General features: G+C 42.2%; 1 protein-coding gene and 1 long non-coding RNA gene across 2 annotated transcripts in view; one reads left to right on the top strand and one right to left on the bottom strand.

The window, feature by feature from the left end:
• Window positions 1–11,768, top strand: part of LOC112432910 (uncharacterized) — a 232,358-nt gene extending 220,590 nt beyond the window's left edge. Inside the window, exons 2-3 of the long non-coding RNA XR_013096319.1 lie at window positions 11,061–11,246; window positions 11,381–11,768. This is a non-coding gene — a long non-coding RNA (uncharacterized LOC112432910). The remainder of the gene's footprint in view (window positions 1–11,060; window positions 11,247–11,380) is intronic.
• LOC112432912 (protein NLRC3-like) overlaps window positions 1–22,527 on the bottom strand; it is a 414,611-nt gene that overhangs the window by 379,278 nt on the left and 12,806 nt on the right. The gene's annotated exons all lie outside the window — the stretch shown is intronic.

The following is a 22,527-nucleotide window of genomic DNA, read 5'->3' as shown; positions in this document are numbered from 1 at the left end:
TTGATGATCAAAGCCAGAAACTTGGAGATGTTTCAGGTGACTGAGTTGATCGTACAGACAACTGGTCTTAAAGGTTCACTCTGTTTACGCATACAGATCAGTATTTAAGGTTTGACTCTCATCATCCACTGGGGCACAAACTGGGCGTCATCAGGACGCTACAACACAGAACAAACACCATCCCCACAGACACAGCAGCCAGGGAAGCAGAAGAACTTCACATCAAGAAGGTCCTGAGTAAATGTGAACGCTGGTTTGAGGGCGGAGTCAAGGAGGCCATTTATGTGAAAAGACCATCTCTGAATGGAGGAGGGGCCCAAGGGTACAACTGTCACCATCTTACATGCTGTGATTGCAGCCATTCCCCAGCTCTCTGTGAACTGGACTCATGACCATTGATCAACAACCATTGATCAATGGTCCTGACAATATGCGTACCAATGATCAATGAACTGACCTCCCAGCCCATTGTTCCTTCAGTGGGCTGGTTTCAGTCATACACATGTCCTGTTTATAAGATTGAAACCTGCAGTCAGCTGAGACTGAAGAAGTCACCTGATGATGATGAAACGTTTCTCCCACTGAAAACATCCAGATGAACAGAATCAAGCTTTTTGGGATTTACGTACCTGGATGATTGAGCATCAAGACACAACTCTGTGACTTTTCTCAGATGAATAAATCCTCTCCTCCAGCTTTGTTTACATCTACCAGCCCTGTGGCGCTGCCCAGGGAAATAATCTATGTGAGAGGTGGAAAGTCATACAGGTGTCTGCTCCTGCCTTCAGTTATTTTATCTACTGTGTGTCAACTGGCTGAACCTCCTCCAACTGTCTACTGTCTCCCTAAACTCAACAATGACTTAGTGATCTATCCATTCTCTGACCAAAGACATCCAGCTGCAGGAGGTTAACATAGCAGCCAATGATGATCCCACTCACTGTGAACAACACATTTGGACCTGATTTGCTGCTCTGGTTTACACGTGAACTTTGACTGCTGTCACCAACTTGAGAGGCTCTACAGAAAAACTGGACTTGTCCATAAAAATAATAAACTACATTATAAGGACAGCATTGCTCAATCAACTCTAATTACTATGACCATGTTATCTCTTCTAACTAAGGTACAGACACTCAAACTTGCTGCTTTCAGTGAGAAGTCAAATGTCTGAATATGAGCTGGAAGCTGCTGAGAGTCCTCCTCCTTCCCGTGGGGTTTACTTTCTCTACTACTTTCACTATAAACACGCCCCTTTCATGCACCTGCAGAGGGCCACCAGCAGATGGAGCTGTCTTAAACAAATCCACTTGGATAGTTAGCTGTAGATGACTTTATCAGTATGATTGTAGGATTTTGAGTTATTCTTCAGATTTATTTAAACTCTTATATTGTGCACAAGTGTTGAGCGACCCATAATTTCTCTGTACTTTTCATAAGAGCAGCCAGACTTTCAGCTAGTTTTTCTTTTTTAAGAGATCAAAGATATTGAAGAAACAGTTATTCAGCTTCATTCCCACTGATCTCGACTACAAACTGTTTCACTTTGGTTTCTGTTTAAAGCCTCGATGTTTAAAACGTTTCCCTGTGATCACATTTGCACCGTCTGATTTCAAAGTTTGTTTTCTTTTGGTCATTTAGTCCACAGAGTCCTTGGTGTTCTGAAAGGGACCTATAAATAAATGCATTATTATTAATAATAAAGTAGTTGTTGTACATGTACAGACCATAAATATGGAGTCCAGCTGTGTTTGATGCTGCTGGGCAGACTGACCACTGGGAACCTCTGAGCTCTGCTGCTCCACTCTGTGGAAGAACCATGAAGGATTAGATCAACACAGGATAAAGATCCAGGAGTTTCTGCTCAAATAACTTCATCTGAATCAAGTCTGTCAAGTTTTAGACTCTCAGATTCTGAAGATATATTTTCTGTTTTCTATGAACTTTCTTTCATCAGTGATGGAAGTGATGATGCTGCAGAAGCTCAGAGGAAAATTTGAGACTTCATCAAACTGATAAATTCACTCACTGGAAGGTAAAACTGTGATGAACCATCAACTAATGCTCTCAGGAGGCCAAAGGTCCCTGAATGTAACTGTGCAGCAGATTCATCGAGTGTTTGAAACCTGACCACTTCCATATGTTTTCATTCTAACACAAGAAGTCCTTTTCTCATTGCTTTGATTTGAGTTTTGAGTTTTCTGAGTCTCGTATTTGGAGTCGAGTCTAATCAATGATCTGACAGAAGAACATTAAAAAGGATTTACCAGTGCTGTCAAAATTAACATGTAGGGTTAGGGTTAGGGGTTCATCTGTTATCATGATTAACATGATAAAAACCTTTAACACGACACATCTGGAGAGCAGAACGACTCAAAATCCCTGAAATGTTTCAAAAAAATAACAACGACCAACATGAAGGATTCTGCACATCGTGACAGAAGGAATTTTCTTTTCACCGAGGCACTTCCAGCTTAAAATATCACAACAATGCAAAGCACCGATGACACAACTGCCAAGTGGACAAACTGCAGACCTGTTAGTGTTGTTAATAACATAGTTTTGGTTCCTCGTGTCAAAGACTTGAAGAAGAGTGACAGAGAGTGTTAGACTGCTGCAGGATCAGTGCCACCTCCACAGACCTGTGAAGAAAATGATTGTTTGACAGATGGGCTCAGATTCAGGATCAGCTGAGGAGTTTGTGGCTGACAGAATCCTGCAGGTGCAGAGCAGAGCCCATCATTAGCATGCAGGACTGTCCCTGGGGGGGTCGGCTCATTCAGGAGGTTAATCAATGTTTACATGTTCAATAAACATGTTAAGTGTGTAAATTTGCCCTTTTCTCTCGAGTCTGTTTGCTCATGAAATGAAATTTGATTCGTTTACATTAAAAATGATGTTTAATGGTGATTAATCCAAATTAATCCACAGTAACCCTGTGATGAGTCTGATTAAACATTTTCATTAACAGCAGTAATATAGATTATATATTATTATATATTAGTGCACACTTAGCTTTTAGTATATATGTTTGTTACAAAGTTGTATTTACAGCAGAGAAGCTGAGTTAAAGACTGAAAACTATTCAAAGTCTCTTTGAATTGAAGCGTTTAACATTCTTTGTGTTTATTCTGCATTGACTTCATTATATGGTGTAAACGTCTGTTACAGGCTTAAATATAAAGTTGAAAAATGTAACTGCAGCTATTGATCAAGTAATTGTGATTAATCAGGATTAATGACAGAAGATTGTGTCATTAATTAGTCATTTTTAATCTACTGACAGCACTAGTGTTCACTCTTGTGCCTCCAACTGTTTTACGCCCTTTCAACACCTTCGTGGTCAAAAGTGTACACGCACAAAATCTACAATAAAACCCTCACGCAGCAATAGGACAGACACACAATCCATTTATCTCTGTGTCTCAAACACACACACGTGTATTCAAAGCCTCGATTTGTTCATATTTCATCTGTTGTGTTTTTATCTTCAGCGTTTTCAGTGTTGCTGCATTTACACCAAAATGTTTCCATTGATGAATCAGATTGATTTGAATGTGTTTCATCCATACAAATCCCTCCCTGGTGGTCACATGACTCTATAACATAACAGGAGTCATGTGACAAGAGTTTCATGCTGTAAAATGTCACAATGGTTGAATGTGGTGGAGTAAAAATGTGAGATGTCAGCTACTTTTCTTCAATATGAAATGTTTGCAGGGCCTGACAGGAAGTGGACGGACGCTCTGATCACTTCCTGTTTGCTGAAGTGGGTTTTCAGTTGTTTAGAAACCAAAGGCTTGTTTTAAAAGACAGTTTAAATGGGACTGAGGGAACGACGTGTTTGTAGTTTATATCCAACAACATCAAGCAGTTTAATCAAAGAGTTCATGTTGCTAACAGCTCACCTCTCTGCAGCAGACACAGGCTGGACTTTAAAATGAATGAGACCACCTTTAGACCGGTCACTCCTTAAGGACACAGAGCTGGGTGGAGGTCCAGGCTGGTTCCTGTGAATAATGATGCAGCAGTGATGTGAGTGCTGAGCTGTGACATGGAGAAGAGTCATGGACAGTTAGAGATGGTCATCTCACCTCTGAGCTTTGGTCTGGCTCTCATGTTCCCCACACAGAGTGCTTTTAGAGGGAGGGGCTCCCTCCTCTCTGTCCTCACACTGATCCATGCTGCTCAATTCAGCTCACACACACTTTCTACCTGCAGAGGAAACACAAATCATTCATGTGCACATCAGCTGAAATCCTCCTTTCATCATGTGTGCTGTCCAAATATCAGCTGCTTCTTTCCTGCTTCATCTCAGTGTCAGCTGGATGCAGTCAGACAGCAGTGTGAGGCAGAGGAAGCTGCCATCAGCTGCTCTGCTATCAGTCCACTAGATGGAGCCTGAAGCACACACGATGCATTCACTGACACACACTGATTCACTGTTTGGGAAACTAGAAAAATGTTGGTCTTGAACTAGCTGCATAATGCAGACAGGGTAGGACCCAAATATAACGGCGAAACATCTTCAAGCAACTTATAGAAGTCCAGATGCTTTTCTTTCCAAGCTCCTTAAACTATGATGACCTGGATGACTGAGAACCTTCACAGGAAAAATGAAACACACTGAACAAAGAATGCAAGACTTTCACAATAAAACAGCAAACAAAGGAACACAACACTGACACGTGTGCTTGACAGAGGAGTGGAGGAAAGGCAGACGAGAGTGAGCGAGGGAAAGAGGAGACAAGAGAGACATGACAGGCTGAGGAAATATAGAATGGAGCACCAGGCCTCACACAAACACACACAAACACACACAAACACACACAGAGACACACAGAGGGAATCTAATGATCAAGGAACTAAACAGGAAGTATAAGAAACTCAAAGAAGCATAAATAAGACTGTAAATGAACCAGAACCATAAACCATAATACAAAAAATGCAAAGTGCTTGGTCAAAGGGACCCAGAACCATTAAAGTTCTTTTCTTTGCTCTTCAGTGTTTGAGTTCAAACAGACTCCACATTAAACTATGACAGCACCGTCCCTGCTGCTGCTGTCAGACCTGTTATTCACTCACTGCTCGCCAGTGTTTCTAATGAGTTTTACTCATCCATGAGAGTTTAAAGCTTGCACTTACAAGCAATGTTCCCTCTAATGTTTCACTTGTCTGAGCGAACACACAACCTCCCTGAGCGATCCACTGTGAGCGACATTAGACGTGTGCACTGTGGTCACGCCAGCGTCGAATCCATCCAAGTTACATGTTTATTAAAATAATCAATTTACAGCATTTACATTTCTGTTAAACTACTTTTAATTAACTGCTTTAGCCCACTTACAATGAAAGTTAAAAAAGAAAATCTTGTTCATGACCTGTAGCATGTTAACACTATTGGAAGGAAAAATAACTTGAACTTCAATTTTGAAAACACAACTTTCTTTAAATAAAGCTCTGACTTGTATTATGAGTCTGTGGTCTGGGAGAGAGTCTGTAACTCTGTCTGCAACATACAGTAAATAATGACCAATGTTGGGCAGTTAATTATATAGTTACTTCTTCAAAAAAGTAACTGAGTTTTGCAAACAGAGTTTTTTGCAGCTGTTTACTGCAAAAAACTACAGCCAAGGTGTTTTTTTTTAAATAAACATTTCAAACTATTTACAGAACAATCAGCTGTTCTGCATCAAATCTGATGCCACACAAATTATTTGTGCCGCTCCAAAAAATAATTTCTGTCCACTATGAGATGAAGGAGAACAACAGCCTGATACCTGCAGGCCTGACAACAGCAGATGTGTCACTGCTGTAACACCTGTAACATTCAGCAGTCGCCTCATTGTTCTGACACACACAACAACACTATTGACTACACTACACACTAACTACACACTAACTACACAAGATTTGCTCTAAACGTCTCAAATCTCTCACATCTCAAAACACCGCCGTCACTCCGTTTCTTAACAACTAAATGCCATGTTTTGATTGGTCGACATGGTACATTTTTCGACCAATAGGAAAGGCTGGGGGTTGGTATTGTTTTTGCTCACAGGCTTTCGAGCGTTTTCCTTATAAAACGCAGTTTTTACCGTTTCTTCCTGCAGTAAATATAAACAACGACAGTATTCAGGAAGAAAACCAAACATTGCAGATATTTTTATCATAACTCTGGTTTTACGTGGTCGATCAACACAATTTAAAAACTGGTATAAAGTCCACACTTTTCCTGTCAGTTGTTCCGTCTGTCCTGCTCACATCTCCAATGGTTGTACACGTTGTCATTAACGTGGCTTCACTCCACATCAGCCGCTTTGCTAAAACACCGGCACATATTTACTTTAATTTCAATTCAGGTTAGAATTCTTTTTGTGTGCTCAATACAGATTTTCTCTGCGCAGAGACCGTGCCAACAGTGCGCAGCTTAGAGGGAACATTGCTTACAAGGTGACTACCAATAAAAATGAGTGTGCTTCACTGTCAGAGCTACGGTGATTCATCCAGTAGGACTTGATAATAAAAATATTTGTTTGATGCTTTGCATTGAGGCGCATTGTTGAATTTGCAGGGACACAATAACCACAGATCAGTTGTTCAAACCACTACAGTAGGGAGCCATGTCATGAATAATAAACAAATACTAATACTAATACTACTACTAATAATAATGTTAATTTAAGTAATTGTTTTTGACTGAACATCACATATAATGTAACAAGCAGTAAATTCAGGTTAAGTGCATTATCAGCATTTGGAGGAGCTCCTTATCCTTCACTGCTCACCTCTTACAAAGTGTTCACACAGTTTGCTAGCTTCTTTCAGCCTGCTAGCTATGCTAACAAGTCTACTACACACACTTGACTCGGTCACATGACAGACAGCAGAGATAGCTGCTCTGCTAGCTAAGCTAACTCATGTTAGCTTAGCTAGGTCAAGGTCAAAGAAATGAGGCGATGCTGCTGGGAGTTACGTCACAGACTAGCAGAATTTAGTTATTCAGCATAATATTTAATCCTTATTATCTGCTCCTCTCACCTCTGTTTACATCTGAAAACAAGAAAATTTAGCCAACAGTTTATTAGCTTTGGTGAAATTATAAACAGGCATCAGCGCAGTCACCTATACTGTGCTTTAATGCTGGAGCAGCAGGAACACCAGTTAATCTAAAATCTCCTTTTCTCTCTAAAAAGTGACAGCAGACTGAGTCAAAGACAGAAACCTTATTTAAACACCAAATATTCACTTCCTGATCCAGGATTCAAAGAGGACGTTGAACTTACTCAGCTTCTTCCAATGAACGTCTTCACTCTGCAGCTCTCTGCTGTCTGGACCAGGTCTGTGTAGAAACAGAGAAAATCCTCTGCTTCTTCTCCGTCAGCAGTCGTCTGTGTCTGCAGACTGCGTCACATTAAACACTTCACACCAGCAAAGAGTCTGAAGCTCACAGGTCAAAGGTCAGCTGCTGCACTGTGTATAACAATTCACTTTTGAACAGTAGATAGCCTGTAGGCGTCTCTGCAGTGATAAACAGTTTACACATTAAACACTGAACCATAAAAGAAGCTTAAGCTGCAGCTCACAGGTCAAAGCTCAGCTGCTGCACCCAGTTATGAGTTTAAATAAATCATTAATCATGATCTTTTCCCTCTCAGCACTTTCACTTGGCCTTGGAGTGTTTTGACGGAGCTACACTGTATGTTTCAAATGTTGTAAATAAATTGGGAGTTAGGGCTGGGCAATATGGCCTAAAATCCATATCGCGGTATAATTTGAAGCATGTGCGGTAACGATATATATCGCGATATATTCTTTTCTTCTGTATAACGTATTTTCCACACTATAAGGCAGACTTACAATCCTTTAATTTTCTCAAAAATCAAGAGTGTGCCTTATGTATGAATTCTGGTTGTGCTTCGTGACCTCGAACCGATTTTGGCTGCAGAAATCTGTTAAAAATGTTTTAGCACAACTTTGGTAAGCCGCACTGCTTGATGGATCGTCAGAGCATTACGGCTGCCGTGGTGAGGAGCTTCACGGAGTAATCTGGGTCCAAAACTCCGTCTGCTTCAGGTCCCAAAGTCAAACGAACACTGAGAGTTAAAAACGGTCTAAATTCTTTCATCTTTAATAAAATCATCAGCGTTGCTGCTTTAGCAGATGTAACAATTAAGTTTAATATCCATGAAAACAGAATTTATTAAATTTAACGGAGTTAGAAGTTAACAGGAAGTTAGCGCGCTAGTTTACACCTAAACATTTCATACCATGTTCTGACTGAGATTTTTGAAACTAATTCAAACAGCTCTGCTACCACTTCCAACATGAAGACAGAAACTAAACAGCAGTGGCGTTTGCAGGGTTACTGAAGTTGGACTACCTGGTATATAATGTTGTGCTACGTGATTGCTAGCGACACAGCTATGTTAGCATAACATTAGCACAGTGAAGCTGGAGGATGAACCCCAACTCTTTTTCCACTCGATAAAAGTTAATGTGAGGGATTCTGGTGGTCAGGGACAAATGCAGTCGCATAGCAGGATGCTGTACACGGGCCAAACTTCAGTCACGAGAACAACTGAGATCATTCATCCACAACACGAGGCTAGTTATTAATATACTGCCACAACATGGGAATAGAGCAGCTGCAGAGAATTCAACATTATTGAATCAATGTTACGGAAGTGGAGGAAGCGCAGTTTTTGGCTTTCCCCGCGTTTCAAAAGTGCTTCATCTCTTTGCTGTGACTGTCACCCAGCATAATTGCAGAGGATAATGGTTTTAACCGCTGCGATGCTTTCGACCAAAACAGGTGCAGTTTGATGACATCATCACATGCGCTGTCGCGATAGAGCGGTATAGTCAAAATCTCTATCGTTGACCAAATTTAATCGATTCTGTCGTTTATTGTTTATATCGCCCAGCCCTACTGGGTGTGATTTTGTTGTATTGGTTTGTTTTTTGGTTTTATGTTTCCATGTAGATGAATGAAGACAGATTCACTCTTACCTTTTCAAAATGTCTATAAGGTAGACGAGGTCTATGCTTTTCTGCCTCTTCACAGATAATCCCAGTGATTTTCCCTTGGTCTGAAATTTCACCTGATCTTGTGATATTGAGAGTCATCTGCCTTTGAGGCAGCTAACCAAACAGTGTTCTCTAAACTCTAACTTTAATATACTTTGATATATTTCAGATTTCTGAGCTCTGCTCTGACTCCGTGCCAGTAGCTCCTTAATATGACTTTAGTTTGATCAATAATTAACCTGCAGAAAGTTTCTGTTCCCACTCCACCACGCCGAACAACCCTGAGAACAAATAATATGATGTGGGTGTGTCTGCAGGGTTCAGCACTGTGAGCATTAAACACAATAAAAGACTCACAAGTTCCTGCTCAAAGGTCAGCTGCCTTTAGATCAATCATTAACCTGCAGCAGGATCCAGTCTTCTGCCTGTTGTGGTTGTGACAGCTGCTCGTAGGAGAGTTTGTTTGTAGGAGGTGGAGATGTTCTCAGATCAAGTGCGTAATCGTCTCTTTGTGTAGACGCTAAAAGCTGTGAGCCAAAACTCTCTGCTCTGAAACTCTTCACTCAGTCCTCACGCTGAGAGTTTAGAGGCTGAACTTCTTGTTCCTCCATAACACTTTTCATGAAACAGCAGAAATGAGCTTGTGTTTCTCAGCAGTGCGCACACAGAGAACCGATCCTCTCTGCTCAGTCTGAACAAATCAAAGTGAAACGTCAGTGAAAACACAGCTGCTGATCAAACTGTGTCAGATTAATGCCTCAATGTTTCACTGTGAGGTTAAAAAATACATAAAAATGATTTAAAGAAGTAGGAGGCAGATTTTCACAATAAGAGCACTTTGTTTTTAATTCAGTTAATGTCAAACTGTCATCAACACCTCTGTGTTGTCTCCGTCTCTGAGCAGATTCAGGCATTACTCAAATAATAAAGGCTTTTTTTTTCACTATTATACTTTTCATTAGTCTCCAGGTTGATGATTATAAACAGAATTATTAAAGTTTTTATCATTTCAGGCTGAAAATCAACATGAATTTGGTTTTAATCAAAGAAGCTCCTTTAATGTGTGTCATTAAAATCCTCACACAGACTTAAAAAGGCGACATTAACATTAAAATAAATGAAAGAAGCTTCAGCTGAGAGCTTCATGCAGTCATCATCAGCAGCTCATAGCAGTCACAGCTCTTTATTACGCAGCTTTGCAGGAATTAAAGTGGCTGAAGTGTCAGAGTTTGTGTGAGAAGCTGCTTCATGGACAGCTGTACACACGTCTTTATTATTTCTTCATAAATCAAACACACAGGTTTGTCTGCAGATGATTTAAAGTGTGTCGTTGTGCAGTTAAAGCTGTTTGTGTGACGCCCTGACCTCCTGTGAATGAAACAGCCAATCAGATCCATCAGAGAGAGAGCAGGAAGTGTGTGTTTGTGACAGAACAAGGAAACAGTGATGATGATGAACATAAAGGTCCTCTGATGTTTCCTGTTACAGTAACGCTTGTTCATCTGTTGCTCTCCTACACTTTCCTATAAATAAAGGAGAAAAAGTCCGTTTAGTTTCATTTCCTACAGCTCAGAGTTACACTTCACATTCCTGCTGTCACATCAAAAAGCTTCACTTTGGTCCAACATCTACATGTTAACATGAAACACAGACAGACTCAGAACATCTGGAACATCTGCACTTTGACCCAAACTGTTATAGCAGGATATTTTCTGCATATTTCTTATGTTGGACCTGTTTGAACTGTAAACGACCTGTAATCATCTGTAAATGGTGTGAGACACACTGAGGCCACCTACAGGGCAGCTGGGGAACAGCAGGGATCTGAAATCATATGAGACGTTAGTGAGTGAGAAGAACAAACGGACTTAAGATGGGTCGAAGTGATCAAAGTTGATCTAAAACAGAAGATAAATCCAAAGCAGCATCAGATGAATGTTACCATTTCCAGTTACGGCGCCCTTCATCTAATATGGAAATGTGTTTTGTTTTCTTTTTTGCCGTGTTGTTGTTCTTCCTATTGTGTTTAGGCCAGAGATGCTCTTCAAACAGCTGACAGACATGACCACATTACAAGAACATGGTGTGAGTCTGATTTGATATTCCAGTCAACGCTGAGAGACCTTAACCAGGAAGTCAGAGGTCAGCTGATGCTGCGAGCAGGAAGTGAACCAAGGGAAAGGTCCACTCTACTCAATCTCAAAGAAAATATGCTGGTATTTGTTGATGTTGATGGTACAATAAAAATATATAATATAATAAATAATAAAATATCATGTGATGATGAGATGTGTTGTTGGTGTTTGTATTTTCTGTAAATGTCTTTTTTAATGTAAATGCTTTGTTCCAGACGGACAGGGAATCAGTTGCTGTACGATGACATCATCTTGATGTTGACGAGGAGGGCGAGAAAAACTAGTTTTGTCCTGCAGATGGCGATCTTGCACCGTGTTCAGAGAGCCGACACTTTGATGGTGCTGCTCTACTCAGCTTACTTTAGCCTGGGTTGGACTCTATATGAGCAGCTTCCACTCTGGTTTCACTCTTAAACACACTTGTTTGATTTCACTTGTAAAAGTTGAAGAATAAATATTTTATTACAAAATTATTTGTTGATGCATTTTTTTAGGGTCAAATATCTTGTTTGATTTGAGGAATGAACTGTTAGGGTGGAAAAAGTGAATCAGGTTAAAATAGTGGTGCTTTATATCAGTGAAGATGTATAATGTAATTTAAAATGTTGATGATGGGTTGTAGTGGGCTTGTACTTACAAAACTGCCTCATTTTATTGGAACGATCCACAGTTGCATCCATTCACGGATGACATCTGACATCATTTGACATCTGGTCTGAACACGTTTGTACACAAGATGCCTCAGTTCTGGATGTTTCCACAGACTCCTCTGTGCACCTAAAGAAAAGGTCAAGGGTCAGCAGCACATGTAGTTGGGACAATTCTTCAGTCGCACAAACTACACAATGATTTTCCTCCAATGACGACTTTTCACTTGCAGAAATGGTCCTGTGTGATTTCCAGGCTGTGATATAAAAACTAGTTCCTAATGGCAGCGACTCACTCAGTAAACATGTGTTTCCTTCACCAACCTCACACACAGATCCAATAAGATCAGGAAGTGGGCAGTATAGTACAATATGTGTTATTCTGTGCTGCACTGCCCAAACTAAAGATCTGCTGAAGTGTTGGAAATGATCCAGATGTTTATTTTGGACGATACAGCAGAAGATCAGACATGAAAGTGGAGATAACACAGAAGACCTGCAGCAAAGGGTCAGAGGTCAGACTGGGCCCTGGATTCAACAATGAGCCAATGATCATCAAGCAGTGACTAAAGCAGAGCCCTGACGTTCTGACATTCATCACACAGTCAGAACAAATGTCTGCTGATGACTTCATCTCATGAAACGACTGATAGATGTCAGTTCATTGATCAGCTGAGCTGCTGATCTTCATCGTCACAGAAACATTCAGCTTGTTTCAATCAGTAAATAACTCCCACTACTCCCAGTTTGAACTGTTCCCACTCAAAATGCTGTGAGAACAATGATCATTGTAGAACTTCACAAACATCACGTGTTGTTTTCCACATGTAAGATCAGCAAACACACAGAAACTTCCTGTTGCCACACACGGCCTCTAAAATCTCTTCCACGCTTTCTGTCTGAAGTCCACTCTCTGTGTCGGATCCACAGGAAACAACAAGATCTTATTAACATGGTTTTCAATGTGTCTCCTTCCAAAAAGTCCAACCAATGAACAAATGTGTGTATTTGTGGAGGCCGAACAAAAGCATGACACATTTCTCTGTTTCTATAAACTGGAGTCAAACACAAACATGAAGAGTTTCACTGACAGACTCCAAAATGCCCCCACAGTGGATCAAAGGGAAATCCTACAGTGTGGCCAGAGACTCTTAATGGCTCCAACATCAACACATCCACAATGTTGGATCCAGTTCTGCCTCACAGAGTTACTAAGACACACCCTCTGCAGCATCACAACAGCTCCACCTGCTTCACCTGCCTCCTCAGCATCTGTACACCTGAAGAGAAAAGAAAGGCTCCAACAGCTCAAATCTACAAAGGATTCATGAAGTTTCATCCAACAATAACATGTTTGCCTTCCACAGTGTGCTGTTAGACACCACTGTACCTCTGCCATTTCAAAAAGAGCAGCTTGGGAACATTTTGGCTCCAAACACTTTGTGTTTAAGTTCTTTGTTTTCTTTGTGAAGCCGACAACATCTGGAGCTTTGTGACTCATAGAAACATCATTTTGTTCTTTAGATGACAGCAGATTGGGACTGAATAATCAATCACTATCAAACCAATAAAGACAAACATGCTGATTTTACAGGAACTTTGTTGGAGAAGCTGCAAAGACATGAAACTGGTGGAGATCCCAAACCAGTTGATAGTGCTGGTTATTCCAAATAAAGCTGTTTCCCTTTGAGATGAAATGACTTTGTGTCCTGATATATAATAAAGATGTTGTTGTTTTTGAGCCCCTGTATTAAAAGTAGCTTAAAGTCAGCTTGAGTTTGATGTCTTTATGTCAAAGCTGCTCATGATGTTGAGCTGCTGATGGAATAAAAACAATATAAAAGCATGTAGTCCAGACTTAAATGTAGCCTGTTGTTAGCTGAGGTCCACACACAGTGTTTGACAGTGTAAAGTGTGTGAAAGGGCTGCTGGTGGAGCTCACTAGGATGAGCAGGTGACCACGAGGTGGAGAGCAGCTGGCCTGGCTTTGACCCGGGCCACGCCCCCTTTCTCTCTGCTTTGCTGTCACTTATCTTCACTGCTCTGTCCAATAAAGCTGAAAAAGGCCCCGAATCAAAGAAATCTGCTGCAGCCTCTGAAATGTCTTCTGTTTCCTTCCCGACGGCTTTTTCACCGTCAGCCCATCAGACAGTCCAGCAGCATTTATGATGATGTCATGATGTTGAAGAGGCTGCTACGGTGGCCTCCCATGACCCCCAGCCTCATCACAGCTGAGATGCAGACATTTGAAACCATTCAGCAGACAACTGAATAACAGTCCAACACAACAGTCTGTGTGCAGACACACACTGACCTTTCATAGAGTCAAAGGAGTCAATCAAACACAGCTGGCTGAGTCATTTCTCTGTGAGTCTAAAGTGAATCTAGTATTTGAAAGTCCACTTCCTGTATTTGTTGTTGAAGACTTCTTCAGCTTCTTCTCAAGGACATCAGCTGCTTGTTTGGCAGCAGAGGCAGTTAAGAAGCTTCCTGAAAAACACTGAACAGTGAGTTCACTGTGGCATATGACAGATTCAGCTTTCTGTGTGCAAATGTGTCTGTGTCGACCTTTCAAATGCTGTTGAATCCAAAACATCAGCGGCTCCTCGGCTGCTCACTTCATGCACTTCTGTCTGTGTGACAGTCCAATGACATCACAGCTGTTTCCAGCCCCAGTGTCTCAGGACTGGACACCTTTAAACATGTCGAGGATCAAACAGCGTCCAGCTAAACACACATGAAACTATCAGAGCTGACAATCATTCCAATAACATCTAATGGTTCATGTATGTAGACACAGGACTACAAGGAAATGGCTCTCAGCATCTGGCTGTGGGAACACATGAGTCCCTGTTTGTGTTCAGATTGTGTGCATGTTCTAGACGTGTGTCACATGTAGAAACACAACAATCCCACAATGACACACAGATGTGTTTGACACAGCTGTGCAGCTGTAAGTTGTTTCTAATGATTCATTGAAGCTCTTCTAACATTCTGGAGACGATCAGTACATGAATCTGTTCAACACGACAACAATTTGACTTCAGTGTGAACGTTTGCATTAAATAACCTTCTTCATCCAGCTGACAGCATCTTCATCCTATGATGTGAACAGTTCCTCCTGTTGATGACAAACCTCTGACAGGATCTGCTTGAGGAGCTTTTTCATGTGCAGCTCTCTGAGCTCAGGGCTGAGCTGCTGTTTCATCTTTAAGAGCTGCTGCCTCCTCGCCGGACTTGTTCTCCTCTTCTTCTCCTAATGACACCATTTCTGCTTCATATTAAATTCAATAAAGATGCTGACATGTATCTGTAGCAACAACATCATTGAATCTAGAACAACTGGAGCCAAACCAGTGGCTCTGCTGGGATCACTGGTGAGCCAACACTTCCTTGTTGGATGCAGATTTCAGGGCTTCCTTTTGCTCCTCCGTTATAACTGTTCTCTCTTCTCAACACATGATGACACAAAGGAATCAGCAGTGACAAAGATGATGCTGAAGAGAAGCACACACTTCACACATATAACAGACCAGTGCAGTTACACACACCTCTGCTCGACATCAGGCCTCAAACAAAGACACAAAACACTAACTTGACTCTAAACAGAAGAAACGAGCAGCTGTTTCTGTTCTGTGCTTATTTATATTTGACACACATGCTTCTCTTTGTGCAAACACACATCGCACTATAAGGGTAACCTCGCACACAATGATTGGACAGCACAGTGATGATGCTGGGAGATCCTATACGCAGCAACACAGAAACACTGAGAACTTTAAACAATGATGGAAAGTGTTATAAATGACTTGTTGGCCTCTGATCTGTCACAAACAGCTGAAACGTGTCTCTCATGAGTCACATGAAGGTTTTTGACAGAAAGGACAAAAAGTAGCTGCAGTCAGTTTGTGTCATTTTTAGATTTATTCATCTGGGAGAAAAATCTGAGGGACATTAAAATGTGTTTTCAACAGAGACAAGAACATGAATATAACAGAACAGGTAAATGAACATGTTTCAAGTAAACAGCTGGACTGATCAGGTCCAAACACAGAGTGATAAACTTGTCAAACAGCTGTCATATCTTTATATAGAAGCTCTTTATAAATGCTGCTCACTGCAGTCTGTTTACTAATAATGTCAAAGTGTTAGAAACACAGAAACATCAGAATGGTCTTTGTTCACAGAAACCTGTCTGGGATCCTTTGTTGTTCTTTTGATGCAGAGTTACATTATAAATATAAAGAGTTATTTCAGAGTCTCATCAGTTTTCCTGCATGTCTTTATTTAACACATCAGCAGGGCTGAAGCTCTCATGTTAAACACACACTGATCTATGGACACGTTCATGTGTTTCTAACAGAACCAGGCTGTTATCAGCCTGCACTAACATTATGTCACACACACTGAATGTAACAGTGACAGTTTACATCATCACACAATCAGCTGTGATTGTTTCACTGTCATCAAACGAGTCAACAGGAAGTAGAATCAATAGAAACCAATCATTTACTGACAGCATGTCTGATGGAAATAAGTGCAGATTATGTATGAAGTCTAACTGCACACAGTAACTGTGTTACAATAAGGACTTAACAGCGCCCTCTGCTGGAGTGTTTCAGTACTGCGTTAACTAGAATACACCACCTCCTCCTCACACCACCTGCTACAGCTCTACTCTTCTATGACTACAGTCATCCACAGCACTGATGTGAGGTCACATGGTTCATATGTAAGGAGCACAGCTGACCTCAGGTCAGTTTAATGACTGTGAGCAGCAGCTGTGTTATTGTCACTGTGACAGGGAGACACTCTCAGACACAGCGCTCATGTCAGCTTGTTCTCATGCAGGAGGATCAGGAGCTCCATGTTTGTCTTTCTGTTTGAATCATGATGTGTTTGTGCCATCAGAGTCTGTCATGAGTACTCAGGGTTTCACAGCAGCTCTTCTGGATGCTGACGAGGACTCCAACCTCATGTTTCACCTCTCTGAGCTTCTGATGTCTGTGAACACTCGTGTTTCTTCTCTGGGCTCATCTGGACAAAAACACCTTTCTGTGTTTGGCTGCAGCCTCATTCTGACTGACAGGAAGTGTGTTATCCATGAGCTGCACTTCTGTCAGGAAGTTTCCTGCTGTGTTTCCTGTCTGTGGACAAACACGAGTGTTCCAGCTGAGGACTTGGTTCCTTCCACCTGTCCATACAGGACATCACGCTGTCTGCAGCTCTGTAAATGCAGCTCCAGGTCCTTCCACGTGCTGCTCTGTATTTGTGCAGTTTGTAGTGTGTCCTGGGAAACGTAGCACACATGGTGTTCTTCTGCTGTTTCCTCCTTTCACTGAGTGTGAAACACTGACGCTGTGCTGTTGTTCACAGAGGGGAGCTGATTCTAGCTGCAGCTGGACTCTGTCATCTAACTGAATGTGTTGGTGCTGATCACGGGGCTCTGAGGGGGGAGCAGCAGGAGGACTCTGGATGCTGACGTCAGTGTATCTGTGGAAGCTCCCACAGCGTGTCTGTCATTCAATATTGTGCTGTATATTGTATCTATGCAAAGATGAACAGACTGTGTGTTCACTGGTCTCTGTGCTGCAGCTCTGATGTCATCATCACTCCCTCCTCCACCCTCAGCAGTCCCAGCATGCTGCTGTGGTGCACCCCACCCTCACTCTACACCTGAGCCACAGACCACACCCTCCACCTCAATATACACCACAGTTTTCTCTGCTGTGGAAATGAGATCAGGAGGAAATCATCATTATTATTATTTAATAAACGCTCACATTAATGTGGGCTTATTTGTTTCATATTAGAAACATTAGTTGAGTGTTTTTAGTATAAAATGGTCAAAGTCCCTCTTTTTGCTCCTCCCCTCACCTGTGGATGGACGGTGCTGTTACCGTGGTGACAGCTTGGATGTGTTTCAGTCCTGCCTGGTTATCACTGCAGGAATCTTTCACATTTATTACAGGTAATAACTCTGATTTTTCTGTGTATTATGAACCAAATGTATCCTGATACTCACAGAGATGGATGAGCAGAGGTTTTTTTTGCAGTTTATGTAGTTACTATGGACTTAATGCATACATATTATTAAAATTAGGGCTATAACAGTTGTATTGATGTATAGCAACTTGAAATGCTCCCACAAATGGCTCCACAGCATGTAAAAATATAACAAAAGCTCTGGCGGACTTGGTTCTGTGGTCAGTCTTAAAGGGTGAAGTTCAACTCTGTAATCTTCACTGTGTCACAGAGTTCAGTGAGTCCCGTTATTCACAGTATCAATCAGATCATCAGAGAACAGCTGATCAGCAATCAGTGGTGCCAACAGCGCCTCCTGTGGTGAGAGGATGCAATAATGCAATGTAGCATTTTTCCACTCAACACTTGCAGTCATGGAAACTGTCTGTTGGATCTGTGTGACGTTGCTTTCTTGGTTAGAGTTCCTCACAAATGTCCAGATGATTCTTCTAATGAGGCGTCGACCATGTTTGCAGCTCTTTGGAAGAAAACGTCGCCCTTTGCCATCCTTACTTTTCTTTGACTTCTTCAAATGCAGCTGAACTCCAGCTGGTATTTTCTTGGACTTTGCAGCTGTTTCTGGTCATCAGTTCATTCCTGCAAACCTCTGAAGCTGAACAACAATGATGCTGCATTGCTGGCTGATCCCAAAAGGTTGATTCTGTTCATCTGGACGTTTTCAGAAACGTTTGCTCACTGATCAGGTGACTTCTTCAGTCTCAGCTGACTGCAGCTTTACAAGCTTACAAACAGCACATTTGCACAATGACTGAAAGCAGCAGCACCTGATATATATGATACTAATATAATACATATACATATATAATCCATACTAATGATGAAGGAACTGAGCTCACAGTCCATTGTTCATTCAGTGAACTACTCAGTTTATTTTGGGCCTCAGAAATGCTCACTCTGTTTGTACATCACTGTCAGCAATAGACTCATTCTGCTGTGTGGACAGGAACACATGTGACATCACTTCCTGTTTGTTTGTGACTGAAGAGGAAGAAGTTTACAAGGAATCATTTAGAAGAGTTTCAAACATCAACTGATTGAATCCATGAATCTGAAAACGTGTTTGTGAGTGAAAGAGACAGACATGTACAGACTGAACTATCTGTTCAACAGTCAGAGTGTTTCTGTAACAGGAGACACTCTTTACACTCCACTCAGCACAGGGACACTGAGCCACCAGGAGACCAGACATAAAACCTAAACCCAGGATAAAGAGTTTGAGTGAATGTGGTGTTGAAGGTGTGGAGGTGGATCAGAGTGTCAGAGGAGACTCTGTAGAAGGACAGAGTGCCAGCAGGACAGTCCACATACACTGCTGCTCTGTTAGAGACAGAGGAGGAGGAGGAGGAGATGGATGTTTGTCTCTTATTGTGCCAGACATAACGAGGACCATCATCAGAGCAGATCAGACTCCAGGACTGATCATTGAATCCAAACAAACAGTCTTTACTGCCTCCTTTCCTTCTGATGCTTCTGTAACTCACTGATATCTCAACCTCTCCTCTCCACTCGACCTCCCAGTAACAGCGACCAGTCAGACCATTTCTACACAGCAGCTGTTCACAAACATCAAATCTGTCTGGATGATCAGGATATGACTGAACCTCCTTCACACATGTCACCTTCCTGTTGTTGTCAGACAGTTGGAGCTTTGTGTTCACTGTGTTTGTGTCGATTGTGAGTTGACAGGAATCTGATGGAGAGAACAAACACAATCCAGCTGCAGTTATTGATCCATCATCTGTTCATTGATTGACACTTTGATGATGACTCCTGACATGATGAAGATGGTTGAATGTGTGCTGCTTTGTTTTCATGAATCCCATTAAAAACACACTTACACTTCCTCAGACCTGGTCTCAACCATCGGACTCCAGCAGGCTCCACCCTGAAAGGAGGAGGGGGGTCAGAGCAGCACAGTCAGCATGCACACATGGACATTACATGGCTCTCACACACACACTGTTACACACTGAGCTCAAAGCTCGGCTCCACTGTTTTATTCAAAGAAATCTACATTTATTTATCAGCACATTTAAAAACAGCTTGAGCCAAAGTGCTGCACAGAGTAGAGAGAAAATAGGAAACATACACAGTAATGACTATAAAGACTGGTCAGGATTGAAAGCTACAGAGTACAAATGTGTTTCCAACCGGCTTTTAAAAATGTCCAGTGTTGGTGACGACCTGATGTGAAGGGCGACTGTTCCAGAGTTTGGCTGCAGCCATCGATAAAGCTCACCTCTGTTTTTACGTCTAGTTCTGGTCAGAAGCTGCTTATCTGCAGACCTGAGGGCTCCACTTGGATTCTTTTGTTAAAGAGAGATAAGATGGAGCCAATCCATTCACAGATTTAAAGACAACCAGATCTGGAAGTGGATTCTACCACGTACTGGTAACCAGTGGAAAAAGCTGGTGATGGGTCGTCTAGCACAGACCCACCGCTGGAACCAGACAATTGATGAGGGAGAGAACTGTGACAGCGCCGTTCCTTCACTTGACCTCAGTCGCTCTCGTCTGCTCCCTCGTAACACTGCTCTTTATTGAGCTTACATGAATATGCACAAGTTCATTATGACGTCTTACACAGGTATGAACAAAGAGTACCAGTCTGTGCATAGTGTGTGTGTGTGTGTGTCTGTGTGTGTGTGTGTGTGTCTGTGTGTGTGTGTTCCAGATGTGACCCTGTGACCCCAAAGCTGGTGCTAAGAGTCCAGCGGTCCCCCTAACAAAGGGCTCTTATACTTAACCAGACACAGAGTAGGTGTCCTCCTACACCAGGGGTCTCAAACTCGCGGCTCGCGGGCCAATTGCGGCCCGCAGGACGATAGTTTTTGGCCCCACCTTAGTATGAAAATGTAATGTTAGTTTGATAATGTATGACACTTTACAGTGTTGTGGGCGGAGCTGAATTAACCCACCAATCAGGGTGGGATATGGATCTCAGGGGACACCAGCCGGGCTTGATGCAAGCAGGGAAACATTTCTCAATGAGTCAAAGTTCCAGCAGCGTTGCCCTGGAGTGTTTCTTTCTTTCCTGTGCCTGGCTGGCTTCCTCCTTTCTATTGGGCAAACGCCGACATTCGCCCCAGCGCGCTGCGTTCACAACACTTCAAAAAAAGTTGTTTTTTTAAGTTGCTGCCCAGCGGGACATTATACGTATATAGATTTATACACACGTCAGTGGGATTTAAAGTTATTTTTCCACAGAGAGAGATCTCATATTAACTCTCACAGTGATGCGTAGGCGGCGGGATAAAAGAAAAGTCATGAACTCAATGCAGCCCAATTTAGTCTGCAGTCACATAGCGACACCTGTTCATCGGCAACAACAGTCCCCGGTAACCCGGACTAATTATAGGGTCGCACCGTAATTTGTGGCTCCATGTTTTTATTTGCATCACTGCGTTTGCATTGCAGCAAACATGAACATTACATATATTTCAATATAATGTAAAAGCAGTCAAAACAACTAACATCAGAAACAGCTGATGTTATTTGTTATATGTCACGGTGTCATTTCCGCTTCTTTCTCCTGTAACAACAGCCCGGCGCCGTGAGCAGTCGCCTTTTTTGCGCTCGCTATCCCTGCACTTTCTACCATCTGCAAACGCCACGGTGTTCGTGTCGTCATGAAAGACATGAACATCGAGCGTAAAAACAAAGGAGACTGCTACCGGCTTTTTATCTGCCGATCGCCGTGCTACGGTTGCAAGAAAAAGAAGCAGAAATGACGTTCTCTACGCGTTGAGACGTTCCCCGTCCGTCGGCTAAACGCTTGATTGAAACTTCAATGCGACAGTGACACCAAGTAGAATTATAAATGTCACATAGCCCCAAACATGTCTTTTTCAAAGCCTGCGGTGAAGAGAAAGGTTGGTGATGAGCACCGACAATTTCAGGAAAAGTGGGAAATGCAATATTTCTTTGTTGAGCACAGGGGCACCCCGACCTGTCTTATTTGCACAGAGAAAGTTGCGCTGCACAAGGAATACAATTTGAAACGTCATTACACAACTAGACATGCTGAGCTGGATGCAAAATACCAGGGAGACGAGAGAGCGAACCGGGTTGCCAGTCTTAAAACAGATCTACTGAGGCAGCAAGATTTCTCCAAGAAAGCAACCAAAGAGAATAATGCAGCAGTCGGAGCCACGTGGTTAGTGAGATGATTGCTAAAGCAGGGAAGCCATTCACAGAAGGTGCATTTGTCTAAAAGTGCATATTGCAGGCTGCAAATATAGTCTGTCCGGGAAAGAAAGGTCAGTTTAGCAACATCAGCCTTTCTGCCAACACCGCAGCAGATCGCATTTCTGACCTGTCAAGTGACATTTATGACCAACTGTGTGAGAAAGCCAAATGTTTCAGTGTATACTCAGTCGCTCTTGATGAGACCACAGACATCACCGACACTGCCCAGCTCCCAATGTATGTCCGTGGTGTTGATGACAGTTTTGAAGTGATGGAGGAGCTGCTCACAGTAATTCCAATGCATGGCCAGACCACCGCTCAGCAGATATTTACAAGCTGTGTGATGCCATTGAGAATGTTGGTTTGCCATGGAAGAGGTTTGTTGGAATAACAACAGATGGAGCGCCATCAATGACAGGGAGGAAACATGGACTGGTGGCACAAAACAAACTGGAAGAGGAAGGCGTGGAGGAGGCCATTGC

This window comes from Maylandia zebra, unplaced genomic scaffold, assembly GCF_041146795.1.
Source record: "Maylandia zebra isolate NMK-2024a unplaced genomic scaffold, Mzebra_GT3a scaffold11, whole genome shotgun sequence".
Taxonomy (NCBI): domain Eukaryota; kingdom Metazoa; phylum Chordata; class Actinopteri; order Cichliformes; family Cichlidae; genus Maylandia; species Maylandia zebra.
The sequence above is the reverse complement of the archived record's forward strand: the minus strand, read 5'-3'. Positions and strand labels throughout refer to the sequence as shown.